The 17,253-nt window shown below is 59.2% G+C and overlaps 1 long non-coding RNA gene across 1 annotated transcript; it reads right to left on the bottom strand.

Moving 5' to 3' along the window:
* Nucleotides 1–12,531: 12,531 nt before the first annotated feature.
* LOC149125845 (uncharacterized) lies at nt 12,532–16,800 on the bottom strand. Its single transcript, XR_016236783.1, has 2 exons — nt 16,529–16,800; nt 12,532–14,447 (listed from the first exon to the last, which is right to left on the bottom strand). It is a non-coding gene; the product is annotated as an uncharacterized LOC149125845 (long non-coding RNA).
* Between the last annotated feature and the right edge of the window lie 453 nt (nt 16,801–17,253).

Raw genomic sequence — 17,253 nt, 5'->3', positions numbered from 1 at the left:
ACTTTCCTGGGGCCGGCACCATGGCACAGTAGGTTAATCCGCCTGCAACACCAGCATCCCATATGGGCGCCGGTTCTAGTCCCGGCTGCTCCTCTTCCAATCCAGCTCTCTGCTGTGGCCTGGGAAAGCAGTAGAAGATGGCCCAAGTCCTTGGGCCTCTGTAACCATGTGGGAGACCCAGAAGAAGCTCCTCCTGGCTCTTGGCTTCAGATCAGCTCCGTTGCGGCCATTTGGGGAGTGAACCAATAGAAGGAAGACCTTTCTCTCTTGTCTCTCCCTCTCACTGTCTGTAACTCTACCTCTCGAATAAATAAATAAAATCTTTAAAAAAAAAAAAAACAAACTTCCTGCCAACCACCTGTTGCATGCCTCAAATTCTTCCACAACAGTCACTGCTTTGGGTTAAAATACAGGTACTTTGGGGCTGGCGCTGTGGCATAGCAGGTAAAGCCATTACCTGTAGTCCCAGCATCCCATATGGATGCTGGTTCGAATCCTGGCTGCTCCACTTCTGATCCAACTCCCTGCTATGGCCTGGGATGGCAGCAGAAGACGGCCCAAGTCCTTGGGCCTCTGCACCCACATGGGAGGCCGGGAAGAAGCTCCTGGCTCCTGACTTTGGATCGGCACAGCTCTGCCATTGTGGCCATTTGGGGAGTGAACCAGCAAACAGCTCATTCTCTCTCTGCCTCTGCTTCTCTGTGAATCTGCCTTTCAAATAAAGAAAGAAATCTTTAAAAAATAAAATCCAGGTACTCCAGGAACCCTCCAGGCCACCTGACAAGTTCACTTGCCAAGAGCAACAGCAACGCATACAGAAGGCACCCTGCAAGCAAGCACCGTGGAGAGTCAGGACCTCCTCGATCTGAAAGGCAAATAGCTGGAGGGCGCAGGCGATGAGACCCTGGACTGCAGGAAGAGGCCACGCCTCCGGCGCAGGTGGTGGAGGGTCCCAGGAGGGAGACGCAGCTGGGCAGGTAAAGACCTCACGCACCAGAAGGAGGCAAAATAGCCTAGCCTTGCTACTTACTGCCTGTGCGGCTCTGCAGACGCCACTTGGCCTGTGCCTGTTTTCTCACCTGTACAATGGAGCTAATAACAGAACCCACCCATGGGCAGGCTGTCACGAGTCAGTCACCCGTGCGTGGAACGGTTAACGTTTGTTGATCCTCTCCCTTGTGCCAGCTGCTGTCCTAAGGACTTTACATATGTTGACTCACTTAACCTGCACAGCTGCCTACCAGTGTGCCTGTTATTTTACAAATGAAGAGAGGCCCAGAGAGACGAAGGAGCAGGGCTAAGTGTCACAGTCGGCACTGGAACTCGGCCAGTTGGACTGCAAATGCAGCGACCCTAATGGCTCCGCATGTTGTAGCGAGCGGGGCGCCAGAAGGGACTTGGGGTAGAGCTGCAAGACGGAGCTGCCTGCTGCCCAGGTCCACGTGCAGACTAAAGCCGCTAGAACCACTCAGGTCATCCCCAAGCTGAGGGGCGGGAGAGCACTGTCCATGTCCCCTCTACACTTGGGGCACTGACCCAGCTCCACACCCAGAGGACACTGGCCGTTCCCCTCCAGAGCTTACAGCTCCTGGGACGCTGGGCCCCCTCCCTCCCCAGCCCACCCACCAGCCCTGGTCCTCCTGCGCCGCTGCCCCCCCCCCCCCCGGCAGCTATCCCGGGACCAAGGTCTGGGTGGTTCTGTTTCATCCTGCTTTTCAGGACGTCTCCTTAAACAAACTGCTGCAAGGAGAAAGGGAAACCCAGCATCCACGGAGTGGTCACCAAGGGCAAATCCACGCAGGGTGGCACACAAGGACTTCGCGACCTGGTGAGGTAGGTGTTCCTGTCCCCCTTTCACAGACGGGGCCACCAGGCCCAGAGGTTAAACTGCCCACAGCTGATAGCACGGTACTGTTCTAAGCCCTTGTCTGTCCAAATCCACAGTGGCGGATGAGAAGGGACGCCCGCCCCCACCCCGTGCAGTTCCCCCTTCCTCTTCCATTCCTTCATGTGTTGAGCGGCTGGCGTGGCTGGAGCCTGTGCCCGCCTGGCCTTGGCTTCACTCGGCTCAGCAGATCTGGAGGGGCTTCCCTGGTCCCCAGGTCCCGAGCACCGGCCATGGCCTCGGCATGAGGGGATGCAGCCGCTCCCTGGGAGCCTCCAGCGTGGGGATTTAAGGAAACTTGTGACTGCGAGGTTCCCGTGGAAGGGATCAGTCAGGCCGGGGGGGGGGGGGGCAGGCGGAGAGGCTTCCCGTCAGCCCGTCTCCGTCTCTCACATGAGGCCGAGACGGACAAACCACAACCACAGACCCCACAGCTGTGCAAGCACCGACAGGAAACCCAGAACATCTGGTCTCTGCTTCCGCCGAGAGCTGTGCTGGTCTGGCTGAGAGCGTCGCCCGCGTGCACGGCTGGGAGCTGCGACTCAGACGCAGACAGGGCTACAAACCACAGAGCTGTGGTGACAAGGACGCCAGACACCGGCCCCGACGCCCGGCGCAGGGCCCTCCTCAGACAGCCACCGGGGCCTGACCCGGCTCCCGGCCCAGGGCAAGCTCAGGACAGGCACTGCTCTTCCCTCGGGATGTAGATGGGTCTGGGGGTGCGGCGGGAGGGCCCCGCGTAAACACCACTTGGCCTCGGCACACAGGCCCACCAAGGCAGCGTCTGGGAGAAAGCTGTTTTTACAACACTTGGAGGAGATGGCACAGACCGTGAGCCTGTGTGCTGTCGGGAGCTGTCTTCCCACTGCTGGGGGCACCCTGTGGGAGGGTGGAGACAGACCCTTTTCTTTTCTTTTCTTTCTTTTTTTTTTTTTTTTTTTTTCATTCTTCTAAAAGGAAGAAACATAAGGAAGCAGAAAGAAAGGGCTCCCCAGGCCGGAGCAAGAAGCTGTAGCGCTCTCTCACCTTGGGAGGCAGGCACCACCACGCCCATGTTTTACCAATCACGAAACTGGCGGCAGAGAGTGTTCCTAACGCACCTAAAATCACACATCAAGGAAGGGGCAGGGCCCGGGTTCACCTTCAAATTCTCAGCCTTGGTGCTGGAGGTCCTTGTCTTTGCACAGGGAAAGAACTCCAGACATGAGAGACAGGGAGCAGCAGTAATTACTAAACAGAATACGCCCGGCAGGCCACAGGCAGGCGGCTCAGCAGAGCACTGAGAGCCCAGCGTGCCCCCAGACTGGGGCTTCTGCAGCTAGCCGCCCCCCCCCCCCCCCCCCCGGCCTTGTACTGCCCTGTCGCTGGGCCGAGGGTGTCCGGGCGAGCAACTTGCGAACTTCCGCCCAGGACTTCATCAGCACAGTGTTTCTGGAAGTCAGAGCCCTGACAGCGCGGGGAAGATCACCCGTGGGAGGGCTCAGACCCACCTAACGATGTCTATCTGCCTGCATCGCAGCCTCACGCTAGAATCATTTCATTCTCCCCAGGATCGGGCGTGACCTGCCCGTCCCCAGCAGTGCTGCCTGCATGGATGGGTGGGTGGATGGACGGATGGGTGGGTGGATGGGTGGGTGGACGGACGGGTGGGTGGGTGGATGGGTGGGTGGACGGACGGGTGGGTGGACGGACGGGTGGGTGGATGGATGGACGGGTGGGTGGACGGATGGGTGGGTGGATGGATGGACGGGTGGGTGGACAGATGGGTGGATGCACGGGTGGATGGGTGAGTGGGTGGGTGGGATGCGCTATCGTGCCGGCGGGGGCTGTGCACCCCACAGCGGGGGTCCTCAGTGAGGCAATGAGGAACTGAGCACAGGAATCCCAAGTGCAGGGCAGTGACAAAAAAAAAAAAAAAAAAAAAAAAAAACAAAACTTCGTGTTTCCGGAGTCCGTTTACTTAGCGAGTCCGCTGCGGGGGTCCCGGCTACAAGCAGGAACCACCACGCCAGCGAAGGCCGGGTCCTCGGACGCTTCGCTCACCCTGAGGACAACCTGATCGCCCCAGCGCGCCCGGGTCAGGGGCACCAGCTTGGAAAGCGGCGGCGCCTACAGGGCAAGGGGCAGGGAACGAAGGATCCAGGCAGGAGCCGGGCCCCCCAAACCCAGCTGCCGGAGACGGACGTGCTCGCTCGCGGCTGCAGCTTTAGCGCTGCACACGCGCACCGTCCCAGGTCGTGCTCCCCTTAGTACCTGAGAATTCACGCAGTCCCCGTTAGGGAGACGGGGCTGATACGTCACGCAAGCGCCGCCGTCTCGTGACGTCATCCTAGAGCGCCGCCAGCGGTCCGGACGCCGGGAGCGCGGACGGCACAGGTGTTGCTGTGGAGACGGCGCGCCGAGTTCCGCCCCGCGAGACGGGATTGGAGGAGTCCTGGTCAGCTGACGTCGGAGAGGCGTGGAAGGGGCGCGGGAGGCTGTGGGGGGCCGCGCTCGTGCCGCCCAAGTGGGCGGTTCCCGCATCCTCCGGGGCCAGGCGCAGAGCCCAGAAATCTATTTGAGCGACTTCTTGACCCAGTATCAGATGGTTCCTTTAGGAGCTGGCGCTGTGGTGTAGCCGGTTAGTCCTCGCCTGCAGCACTGGTATCCTGCGTGGGCACCGGTTCGATTCCCTGCTGCCCCACTTCCCTCCAGCTCCCTGCTAGTACACCTGGGCAAGCAGTGAAAGATGGCCCAGGTGCTTGGGCCCCTGCACCCACATGGGTGGTCTAGGAAGCTTCTGGCTCCTGGTTTTGGCCTGACCCAGCCCTGGCCGTTGGAGTCATTTGGGAAGTGACCCAGCAGATGGAAGACCTCTGCCTCTCTTTGTAGCTGCCTTTTAAATAAATAAATCATTTTTAAAAAAGTTTATTTAAACTGAGCCTCAGTTTCCCCGTTGTTGTTGCTGTTTAGTACTTTTTTAAAAAGATTTTATTTGAAAGTCAGAGTTAGAGAGAGAGAAGAGGCAGGGAGAGAGAGAGGTCTTCCATCCATCCGATGGTTCACTTCCTAGATGGTCACAATGGCCGGAGCTGTGCCAATCCGAAGCCAGGAGCCAGGAGTTTCTTCCGGGTCTCCCACATGGGTGCAGGGCCCAAGGACTTGGGCCATCTTCTACTGCTTTCCCAGGCCACAGCAAAGAGCTGCATCGGAAGTGGAGCAGCTGGGTCTTGAACCATATGGGATGCCAGCACTGCAAGCCAGGGCGTTAACCCACTGTGCCACAGTGTGGGCCCCCTATTTAGTACTTTTAAAGTTTATTTGTTTGAGAGGCAGACCAACAGAAATACATAGAGCTACCATCCACTGGTCCACTCCCCAGGTGCCCATAGTACCCAGGGGGCTGAAGCCAGGAGCCAGGAACTCAACCCAGGTCTCCCCAGTAGTGGCAGGAATCCAACCGCTTGAGCCAGAGCCTGCATTAGTGGGAAGCTGGAATCAGGAGCGGGAGCTAGGTATCAGCCAGGTACGCCAGCGTGGGACGTGAGCGTCTTTCCTGGTGGGCTAAATGCCTGCCCCGATTTCCTCATTTTCAGTGTGGGCAAAATAATACCTCATATTTTCATTCACCAAGATTAAACACCTCCCTGTGTGGCCACCAGGCACTAGGCTCGTCGCTGGAGGCGACACCGGACAACCTGAATGTGCTGTGTCCTTGCTGCCCGGGGGTCTACACTGGCAGACAGCAGCCATGTGGTCACCCAGACAAGTGATTGTCCCGCAGGTGTGACATGCGTGATGAAGGAAATGCGGATAGCGTGGAAGGAGCCAGGTGGGGGCGTGGCTTCCTGCTCTGCCAGGAAGAAGGCACACAGACTGGGACAGCAGAGCCGTAGCGCCCTCCAGTCTGGAGGCTGGAAGACCAACACCAAGGTGTGGGCAGCTTTGCTGTCCACTTACAGAATGGCCACCTGCTCATGGTGTCCTCACTGGTCTTTCCTCCATGTGTGCACACCCCTGGTGCCTCTCCCTTGTCTTAATTTTTTTTTTAATTATTTATTTTAAAGAGAGACAGCGAGATCTTCCATCTGCTGGCTCAGTCCCCAAATGCCTGCAACAGCCAGGCCTGGGCCGGGCTGAGGTCAGGAACTCGGAACTCCATCCAGGTCTCCCACGTGGGTGTCAGGGGCCCAGCTCTGTGAACCATCACCCTCTGCCTCCCAGGGTGCACAGTACGAGGAAGCTGGAACCGAGGCAGAGCCGGGACTTGAGCATAGGCACTCTGACGTGTTGCAAGCAGTCTCTTCCTCACTCGGCCAAATGCCCGCCACTCGGATGGCCCAGCCTCCCCGTACAGCCGCCTTCTGCCGTACCTGGGGCAGGGGGCAGGAGTAGGGCACAGCTCGGCTCCTAGCATTCGTTAAGCCCCGAAGGACACACGGGGAGGAGAGACAGACAGGGGTGTAGGAGCCCTCTGGTAGAAGGGCTGTGACAAGGCACAGGAAAGGCCCACGCAGCTTGGGCTCAGAGCAGGGCGTCTCCAAGGAGCTACCCCGGGGTTTGGTGGAGGAGCAGCACATAGAAGGCCTTGGAGTGGTGTGCTAAGAGTCGTCTTAGGACAAGAGGACTCCAGCCACAGATGGGATGGAGGGAGACTACCGCTCGCCCCACAGTTAGCGTGACGGTGAGAACCACGTGTCACACGGGGTCCCGTGAGGTTACCGGGGGGAGGGGTACTATTCACGATGGCCGCCTCCATGGTCGACGAGAGGACCAAATGGAAAGAGGCCAGGAAGCGCTTAGCAGCGGAGGAGCGAACCCAGCAGTTCTGCGTGCTCCTGCAGCTGCCGGGACAGGTGTAGCTGCTGGTGGGGGTGCAGTTTTTGATAAGACTGATACAAAAGAGAAAAGGCGGAGATAGAGCAGAGAAACACGTACCCCCGTCTGTCTTCGGGAAGCCCAAACCCAGGGGGATGGTCTGAGAGGAGGCGCTCTCGCCCGTCATTACCTTCCCGGGCTCAGCCACAGCGTCCATTAGGCTCAGCGTCGGGGAACCACTAATGCACCAGGCGGCGCTGGGCAGCGGGAAGGCTTCTGTTTCATTCCTGGAAGGGGGCGCCGGGCACTCCCACCTGCCTTCCCCTTGCGTGCCCACCCTGACCCTGTCATGGGCCCATACACCAGACGCGCGGTGCCTCTTTGAGCTGGAAGCGATCACGCCAGGCATCTCATCCCGACAGCTAAAGGGCTGTGTCTGCCCCTCCACGGCCCCCCACACGGCACCCGGCACTAGCAGGCAGCCAGCCCATCCTCTGCGGGGCGGAATTGGTGCCGAGCGTCTGTTCAGGCCTGATGGCGCCCTCCCTCGCCCTGGTTGGACTTCAGCTTCACGAAGCCTCATGCTTCTGTTTATGGCCTCAGTCCTTGTGTTGATGGTCACTGTGTGGTGCCCTTCTGAGGACGTCGCGGATTTCTGTTCCCCAGCTGAAACGAAAAAGGGCAAGCTTCCCCCTTTCCCACCCGCAAAGTCTATCTTCTTCTTGGAAGTGCTTTTAGGAGGATCCTAACACACGAATCCTTTCCTTACAGGTGCATTTCTGTAATGGAGCAGCGTGACAAAGGGTGGCTTTTTATCACCCTCCAGATACCTTCCGGAAGGTGCTTCTGTTTGCTTGCCCACAGCAGTTTGTGAGAGAGCCTGCTTCTCCACACCCGCCACCAGCATGGGCCGTTGTCCTGACCACAGCCCATCTGATAGGGGGAAGGATTATCTCATGATTGCTTTAATTTGCATTTCTTTGATTACGGGTTAGATTGGACCCATTTCCCAAACACATCCTATACTTTTGCAATCAAGGTTTGGAGCAACAGGCAAGACCTTACATGCATTCCAGTTAAGTTTTATCTTCTTGGATGCAACCAGCCATTCCTTCCTGTTGAGATAATTTTGGATTCTGATTCTGCAGCCCCAACACACTGGCCTTCCTCCCCGGCCTGGCGTCGTTTGCACAGTCGATAGGCAGTTATCTTTGGCCTCATCCCTGGGGCTGATGGAGTGCTACAGAGCTTGGCATGCCACTGGAGAAGGCCATGGGAAGGCACCTTCCCACTGCTGTTAGAGTCCCACCCGGCCAAGCTCTGGAGTCCCAAGCACCCAGACAGACGCAGGGCCTGAGCAGGGACTCCAATCCGAGCCCCAGTTGGCCATATGCCCTTGAGCAAACAGTATCCCCTTTCATGGAGATGTGCCTTCAAGCCCTGGCAGCCTCTCTGCCACTGTTTCCTCCTTAAGGATCCGTGGGAAACGCTCAGGTTACTCTCAAAGCCCTGGCACTAAGGTGCATGTGCCCCTCCCCCAATCTAGGGAGACATCTCCACTGCTGCGGCCCAGGCAGGGGGGCAGTGAGGGACAGGAGGGAGGCCCGAGCATGTGCCCCACACGAATCACCTTCAGTGCTGGTTCAACACGGCTCAGCACACCCGATCCCCGGCGTGCAACTGAGCCGCACTTTCCACAGGCCCCAGACGCCGTGACCCCTTCCTGCAGCCCCACCCTGTGCCCTGCAGCCCCACCCTGTGCCCTGCCCCCCACCCTGTGCCCTGCCCCCTTGGATCTGCAATCAGGCCCTGCCTCGAGCACCCCCTTTTATCCTACAAAACAGGTGAACCCAGGCTGGGTGGGGCAGTTGCCCGCACTTGCGTCTGGTGTGCACTGTCCCTGTCACTCAATCCCGCTGTTCTGTGCACCTCTACCTTCGTCACACACACAACTAAGTGTAGCTGGGGGCTCTTGGGGCCCAGCCCGGGCTCTTGATCCTCACAGCACAATTCGGGGATCCCGTCCCTCATAACACAAAGACGTCACTTTGAGAACGCAGCTTGGCCCTCATGATGACCCAATCAAGATTTTTCAATATTTTTAAAAAATATTTTTATTTATTTATTTGAGAGGTAGAGTTACAGACAGAGGGAGAGGCAATCCACTGGTTCACTCCCCAACTGGCCACAACAGCCGGAGCTGAGCGACCTAAAGCCAGGAGTCAGGAGCTTCTTCCTGGTCTCCCACGTGGGTGCAGGGGACCAAGCACTTGGGCCATCCTCCACTGCTATCCCGGCCCTAGCAGAGAGCTGGATGGGAAGAGGAGCAGCTGAGACTCGAACCAGCACCCATACGGGATGCTGGCACTGCATGTAGAGGCTTAGCCTACTACGCCACAGCACCAGGCCTGCTGACCCTTTCTTTCTGCTGGATTATCACGGTTTATCCTCCAGCGCTTTGCCCAGGATCCACACCCAGCTCCTCAGCCTGCAGTTCATCCCCCATAAATGTTTAAAAACAGGCCCGGTGGCCCTGATGCTCTGTGATTCCTCAAAGAACCCAGCGGAAGCCCGCAGCTCGTGGGCACTGCGCTCTGCCTGTGTTCCTCGTCTCAGGAAGGGGCCAGCCCCTCACAGGGAGAGAGGGCGGACACAGAGGGAGGAGAGCACTGCCGTTTTCCGCTGGTTCACTCCCCAGAGGGCTACAGTGGCTACAGGCCTGAGCCGGGCCAAAGCCAGGCCAGGAGCTTCATCCAGGTCTCCCTTGTGGGTGACAGGGGCCCAAGCACTTGAGCCACCTTCCCCCATTTCTCAAGAGCTGTAGCAGGGAGCTGGTCCAGAAGTGGAGCAACCAGGACTTGAACCAGGGTCCACATGAGACGCCAGCATTGCAGATGGCGGCTTAACCTGCCAGGCCACAACACAGGCCCTAAATTAAATTTTTTTTTTTTTTTAGAAGAAAGGGAGACAGAAGAAATGAGGTAACTGAGTCAACCGACAGAGTGAATCCTCACTTCCTGTCACCTGGCTTCCTGTCACCTGACTTCCTGTCACCATGCCTGGGGAGGAGCTGCTGACGTGCGCCTGGTAAACGCGTCAGTCGCGTGCACATGAGCTTCCCACGCGCTCTGCTCGTGCTCCTCCAAGCCATCAACAACGACGGCGTCGCTATACTCAGTCCCCACGGAGATGGCGGGCGGGGGGCGGGCCTTGGGGGCGCTGGTCGGTCACAAGTGGCGTCAGGTGCGCTTAGGAGCGTGAGGGAACACGTCCAGCCCCCACACCTTGCTGCCTTTGGCCACGTGAGCATGCGGCGGGGGGCCCTCAGCAGACACTGGGTGCCAGCACGCTGACCTCCCAGCACTGGGGCAGTGAATGACCCCGTCTGCCACAGCACAAAGCTCAGCACTGCCTGACACAGTCCGCAGCCAGCACCTCAGAAAGCAGGCGCTGCACCTGCGTGGGAGACCAGAGAGGCTCCTGGCTCCCGCCTTCAGATCGGCGCAGCTCTGGCCGTTGCGGCCATCTGGGGAGTGAACCAGCGGATGGAAGACCTCTCTCTCTCTCTCTGCCTCTGCCTCTCTGTAGCTCTGCCTTTCAAATAAATAAATCTTTAAAAGAAGAAGAAGAAGAAGTAAACGAGGAAAAGGAGGGATAATTGGAAATGATCTTACCCCCAGATTTTAAACCTCTTTGCAATCAGTGGTCCCGACTACAGTGGAATCACAAACTTTCATCCCGAGTGAACCACGCACAAAGGAAGGAGGGAGGCGCGACAGGGAAATCCAGGGCGTGGGTCAGCCGCGGCGCGGGCGCACAGCCTCGGAACAATCCCAGTGCACCCGGTGACCCTGCACCGGCACCCAGGATTCCAGCCAACATGGGGTCACAACACGGGAGCAGGCTGCACCGGCCGCCTCCCAGCGACAGTCCCCGAGGCCCGGTGCGGTTACCGCTGGCACGCTCAGAGCGCTACGGACGGGGCCAGGAGCGGGCGCCAGTCGGCGGATTCCCAATATTGTCTTCCAGTTGCTAGTCTATGCTGCTTTCCAGTGCATTATCTGGAGCCCAAAAACCAAAATGTAAGGAGAGCATTTTCATACAAATAATGTCGACCGCAACAAGGCAACTGGCTCCTGACGAGGCTGGCAGGCAAAGGTAATGAACTCACTGGCTCGCCGGCCCCAGCCGGCAGCTCCCTGACTGCACAGAGGTCTGTGCTACTCCCCCTCAGCGGGCTGGGCCTGCTGGTCTCTGATTCAATGTTTGCTTCACAAATGAGGTCAGTTCCCAGCACAGCTGGGGTTCCAGCTGAACACTCAGAGCCGCTGGCCCGTGACCGGTCCCCACTGGAGTCCAAACCTCGTGTGTCCACGGCCAGGGCCGCCTCCCCTCAGCGTGCTCAGGCTGGCCTGGCCCCTCTCACTGCCCACTCAGAAGCAGACCTAGCTGGGTGGCGGCCTCCTTGAGAGGAAGTCACGTCCAAGTTTCTCAGAGCACGGCGCTTCCTTCTGCAACCTGCCCCCTTGGTGTCGCAACATCTCGTTCCTGGGCCACCCCCTCCAGACCTTCAGAACTGCCAGGAAACAGGGTAGGGTGGTTGGGGTTTGGGTTTGTTTTTTTTTTAATTATTTGTTCCAGGATGGCTCCACTTGTGTGGCCGAAGAGTGACTCAGACGCCCCAGAAGCCACCTCCATAGGTGACCCTGTCCCACAAGCCAGAGCGTCTCGGCCAGCTCCCCACATTGGCGAGAACAGAGACCAGTGCTTGCAGGGCTCAGGACATGCGTTTATTTTATTTAATTTTTTAAGATTTATTTATTTATTTGAAAGAGTTACAGAGAGGCAGAGGCAAAGAGAGAAGTCTTCCATCCGCTGGTTCACTCCCCAAATGGCCACAACGGCTGAAGCTGGGCCGATCCGATCCAGGAGCCTGGAGCTTCTTTTGGGTCTCCCACGCAGGTGCAGGGGCCCAAAGACTTGGGCCATCTTCATCTTCCGCTGCTTTCCCAGGCCACAGCAGAGAGCTGGATCGGAAGTGGGTCAGCCGGGACTCAAACCGGCACCCATATGGGATGGGACACTGCAGGTAGTGGCTTTACCTGTGACGCCACCACACCAGCATCCAGGAAGTGCATTTATATACTGATGCTCCCCAGGTCCACAGAGGTTTCTGGGGAAACTGCCTAGGGCAGAAGGGCCAGCTGGCCCTCCACGACAGTGACCAATGACCTCAGACACAGCAAGAGGCAAGACGCCGCTGTCCTGTGCATCTGAGCCCTGAGCTGCTGCGGCGGGTCGAGGCGGGGAGGGAGCAGGGCAGGAGGCTACGGGATAGCGATTCAGTTCAGATTCCCGAATAATCAGATGCGCGTCATAGGCTGCGATGGTTCTACCTCTGGAAACCTGAAGCCACCGCTGGGCAGAGGGGAAGGAACTGGAGCAGCAGGTGGTTTAGGAACCGGAAGCAGAGGCGGATCTTCCTCCACGTGGACGGGCAGGGTTTGGCTGCCGTGTCAGGGGATACAGGCACAAGGACAGAGCACTGCGGGGAGGTGCAGCCCCAGGCCCAGGGAAAGAGCGAAGACTCCGCCCGCTGTCACTCATCTACAGGAGGGGTGCAGATCTCAGACCCTGTCTCCCCACTTGAGGGGTGCCCCCCCGCGGGGTACAAGGAGCCCACCGTGCCATGCACAGATCTCAGCTCAACCAACCTGACCCAGGCCCGAGGGGCCCCGCCTGCCTGCTCCTGTGACTCCCACAAACACAGGTTCTCAGCCATCCATACTGGGGCCCGTTTTACCCAATGCTGTCATGGTGCCATCGCTGTATAACCTTCGTCAGCAGTCTTTTTTTTTTAAAGATTTATTTATTTATTTGAAAGTCAGAGTTACACCAAGAGAGGAGAGGCAGAGAGAGAGGTTTTCCATCCGATGGTTCACTCCCCAACTGGCCGCGATGGCCGGAGCTGCGCCAATCCGAAGCCAGGAGCTTCTTCCGGCTCTCCCACGTGGATTCAGGGGCCCAAGGACTTGGGCCATCTTCTACTGCTATCCCAGGCCACAGCAGAGAGCTGGATTGGAAGTGGAGCAGCCGGGACTAGAACCAGTGCCCATATGGGATGCCGGTGCTTCAGGCCAGGGTGTTAACCCGCTGCGCCACAGCACCGGCCCCGTCAGCAGTCTTTCCCTTGGGTGGTTTTGAAAATGGGGCTTCTGTCTTTGTCTACTTTGTGCAGAATACCTGATACCAGGTAATTTACAATAAGCTGAAATCTACCTCTCACCATCCTGGAGGCCGGAGGTCCTGCCTCTGCCAGGGGCCCTATTCCTGGGTCATCCCATCCCTGTTCCTGGGTCATCCCATCCCTGTTCCTGGGTCATCCCATCGCAGAAGCCGAAGCGCAAGCACAGGGGAAACAGACAAAAGAAGACCAAACTCACCCTTTCTGTCTGTCTTTTTTATTTATTTATGTGAGAGGCAGACAGAGAGGGAGAGACACAGAACAAGGTCTTCCATCTGCTGGTTCATTCCCCAAATAACTGCAACAGCCGGAGCTGGGCCAATCTGGAGCCAGGAGCTTCTTCTGGGTCTCCTACGTGAACCCATGCCTGTAATAATGGCGCTAAGCTCCTCTTCCAGGCCCTGCCTCCCAGCACCTTCCCACTGGGGATCAAGCATCCGGCGCATGAACTCAGGGACATGTCCAGACCACAGCAAGTGTAACCAGAGTGGGTTCTTTGTGTCCATCTGCTCTAGCCTCTTGGCCTGTGCTCCCTGCCCACTCAGCTGCAGCCACACTGGCCACCACACACACCAGACATCCACCCCAGGGCCTTGGCATGTGCCATTCCCTCCACCCCTCCTCGGTCGTCCACCTGGCTCCCTCCCTCGCAGGCTTCACCCACAGGCCCCTTGTCGGTGGGGCCTTCCTGGGTCAGCCTTCCAGGTATGCTTGCCCCATCTTTTATCCCTAGCTGACATAACACACAGCTTGCCTTGTTCCTTCTCCGGCTCCCCAAGGGTTTGGGACCCTTCTCTCCACTGCACAGCCTGGTGCCCAGAGCAGTGCCCGCATATTCGCTGCACAGCCCTGAGCGTCCACTCCACACCAGGCCCTGCTCGCTCTGACAAACGTTTCTCCAGGGATGGGGGGATGCGCTCTAAGGAACTGAGTTGTCAGGCTCAAGGCTGATTGCTCAGCCGCGCTGGCCTCTGCCTGCTTAGCGCTGGCCCCTGCGCGGGTCAGACACAGGGGAGGGGCCTCATTCCTTCTATGACTTCAGGACACAGGTGTCTGCCCGTGGGGGCGTGGCTCCTGCGAACTATGAAGAAATGCATCTGAAATGCTGTCACTGGCCCCGATGGCTAACAGAGCTGTTCTGCGCAGCTGTCGGCAGTGAGGCAGCCACAGGCAGGCAGGCGGCCATCGCCTGGGCTTTCCAGAGAGAGCTGATGGCCAAGCCACAGGAGAGGGGACGGCCGCCTGCAGCCAACAGCCTGACTGGAAAATCCGCCTAAGGGACACCTGGAGGAAGTGGGGCCTCCACCCCTCCCCCGAAGCCTGGGACCCTGTGTTCCTTGATCAGCCGCCCTGGGTGCTCGCCAGCCGCACCCCAGAGACCCCGCGGGCTGGGGCTCAGGGCAGCGTCACCGTCCGAAAGCTCCCAGGTGTTCCTCCAACAAATCGGAGCTCCTCCAGTGTCTCTCGCGTGTGGAAGTCTCCTGCGTGCTTGTGAGTGACCCTGGCGTCCCCTCTCTGTTCCTGTTCAAAGGGAAAGCATTTTCAGATCAGAGAGCCCAGGGTGCCGTGCCAAGACAGCCTGCACGGACGTTGGGCCATGCCCTGCACCCCGTCTGCAAAGCCGCGTACCCCAAGGGGAGCAAAGAAGCCGCGAGTTGAGAAGCTCATTCTGAAACCAGAGTTTGCACATTTTTAAAGGTTTGACTCCTGAAATTCCCCAGTATGACTGTATTTTGAAAAACAGCCGTCGTGGGTATGTCCGTGCGTCCTAGAATGCGAGAGGTCTAGCACAGGACTTAGCCAAGCAACTCTTGGCGTCCCCAGCAACATTTGTTCCCGTGGCTTCCCGTGATGCTCAGGCAGCCCCGGCATTGTCCGAAAGCCAAGTGTGCATCTTCTGGGTGCAGCCGGACCTCAAAACGCCAGCTGCTGTCATTCCCAGGGCGATGTGGGCAGGCTGCACCCCCTCTGCCGCATCTTCCCTGCAAGAGGTCATGGTGACGGCCGTGTCTACACAGGGGCAGGCAGGCGGAGCTTTGACCTTGGCTGCTCTAACTGGGCTCAGCGGGCGGCAAGACGGCCCCAGACACTGTGGAGTGCGGGTGGAAGGAAAGAGAAGGGGTGGGGGCCGGCGTCGTGGTGCAGCAGGGTAACCTGCATCCTGCAGTGACACTGGTTCAAGTCCTGGCTGCTCCACTTCTCATCCAGCTCCCTGCTAACACACCCAGGAAGGCAGAGGAAGATGGGCTCCTCCCCCCACATGGGAGACCTGGATGGAGTCCCAGGCTCCTGGCCTCGGCCCGACCCGGAACTGGCTGTTGCAACCATTTGGGGAATGAACCAGTGGATGGGAGATTCTTTTTCTGTGTTTCCCTCTGCGTCTGCCACTCTGCCTTTCAAATAAATAAATATTTTTTGAAGGACAGAGTGGGGGTGGGGGTGGGAGAGGCAGACACTCAAAGTCTCATGGCACCATCCCCTGCTCTAGTGAGGCCCGTGGGCCAGCCCGGGTCCCAGGAGCCTACCCCAACGAATCCAGCTCTGGGGATGGAGGCGGACGCGAGAGAGGAAGGAGAAGCAAAGGGGGCGGGGGGGGGGGTGCAGCGAGGCAGGGAAGCTGGAAAATGGAGGGACAGATGGCAAAACCACCTCAGGAGCGTGGGAGCAGGACAGGGCCTGGGGCAGACGCCTTCGTGGTAGAGTGAGCAGGGCTGAGGGCCTCAAGGACTGGGTCCCCCCCCCCCCCCCCGTGACCTCTGCAGGCCCCTCCTCCCCTCCTGCCTGCCCCTCGCCCCTCCCCTGGGCACTGCCGGTCTCAGGAGGGCAGGGGCTGCTCCAAATGGCACCAGGACAGAGGCTCACTGAGGGGGTCAGGCCCGAGGTGCTCGGCCCAGAACAAGGCGGCCGCGGTGGCCCGGGCTCTCCCCGCAGCCACGGGCTGGCGCACAGAGGCGCGGAGGGGCGCCAGAGGTTTTCCATGCGCGCGCAGGTGGTATTTGCTCTGAGCGTTCCCAGGCATCGGAGGGGACAGGGACGGGGACGGCCGCGCTCTCTGTGCGCAGGGCAGCGAGCACAGGAGCCCCCCGCGCCTGGAGGGAGCCCAGGGAGGGGAGGGGGCTGCCAGAATTTCGCTGCTGCTCCGCTTTGCCTGCCACAGCGTCCCCTGCGAACACGGAAGAAGTGGGCAGCCCCCGGGGACAAGACGGACCCACCTTCCCCGAGGGGCTCCACGCGGGCCTCTCTGTCCCCTCGTTCCACTCGCGTCTACTCGTACACAGAGTCAAGCAGACTTGGTTGCTGTTTATTGGTTTAGTTGAAAAGCAGAGTTAGAGAGAGAGGGAAGAAGAGACAGAAAGCGAGGTCATCCATCCGCTGGCTCACTCCCCCAAACGGCCACAACAGCCAGCGCCGCGCCAGGCTGAAGCCAGGGGCCAGGAGCTCCATCCAGGCCTCCCCCGCGGGCCCAAGCACGGGGCCGTCCTCTGCAGCCTTCCCTGGGCGCAGCAGCAGGGAGCCCGTGGTCTCCCAGGGGAGGAGCAGCCACTTCCCAGAGCGAGTGGGCGGGAACTCTGGGCATGCGCAGAGCATCCCCTCCCCCCTACCTGGGATCCTCCTGCCTGCAGAGCGGGGACGGGTCAGCTGGTCAACCCCCGGCGGTGCTGGGAGAATCAGCACAGCTGGCAAGCCCCGAGCCGGGGACGAGGGCCATCTCCTGCGGTACATCCTGGGGGAGTCTGGGAGACCCCTCCCACACCTGACTACCAGGAGCTCGCCTAGTCCCCCTGCTACCCGTGAGGCTGGGGACTCAGAAGCTGTTTTGGGCCAGCGGGAGCAGGAGGCAGGGGAGCAGCCGTGACCCAGCCCGAGATGTCCTGCCTACTTTCTGGCAGTCATTCGATTCGGACGAGAAACGTGACTCAAAAACTAATTTTAGACCAGAAATTCGACTCCCTGCAGCCCACACAGCAGTTCTCTCCTGCGAGGTCTGCCCAGAACCAAGTGCCTGAGAAGTGAGACGGCCTTGAACGCAGGCGGGTCTCAAGGCTGCCTCCAGGGTGCGGCCGGCATCACAAAGGCCCAGCTCCCTCCCAGCCATCTGCACACCTGGTGTCCGTCCCAGGGACAGCCGGGTCACTCGTAACCTCCGAATTTTCTGAAGCTGAGGTTGGGAGTCTCGCTCAATGACACCAAGCGTGATCGTAAAAGGGGCAGTGCTTACGTGTCCACCTGCACGGGGCCAGCCGAGGACCAGGAGGAGCCCCTTGAGGTGGAGCTAAGGAGGACAGGGAAGGAGGGCTGCCCAGGAGGCAATGCTGCTGTCCCCTGA

The sequence above is a fragment of the Oryctolagus cuniculus genome, chromosome 7, assembly GCF_051225735.1.
Source record: "Oryctolagus cuniculus isolate XC-2025 breed Fujian yellow rabbit chromosome 7, ASM5122573v1, whole genome shotgun sequence".
NCBI lineage: Eukaryota > Metazoa > Chordata > Mammalia > Lagomorpha > Leporidae > Oryctolagus > Oryctolagus cuniculus.
Note: the sequence above shows the minus strand (reverse complement) of the source record. Positions and strands in the feature narration are given on the sequence as shown.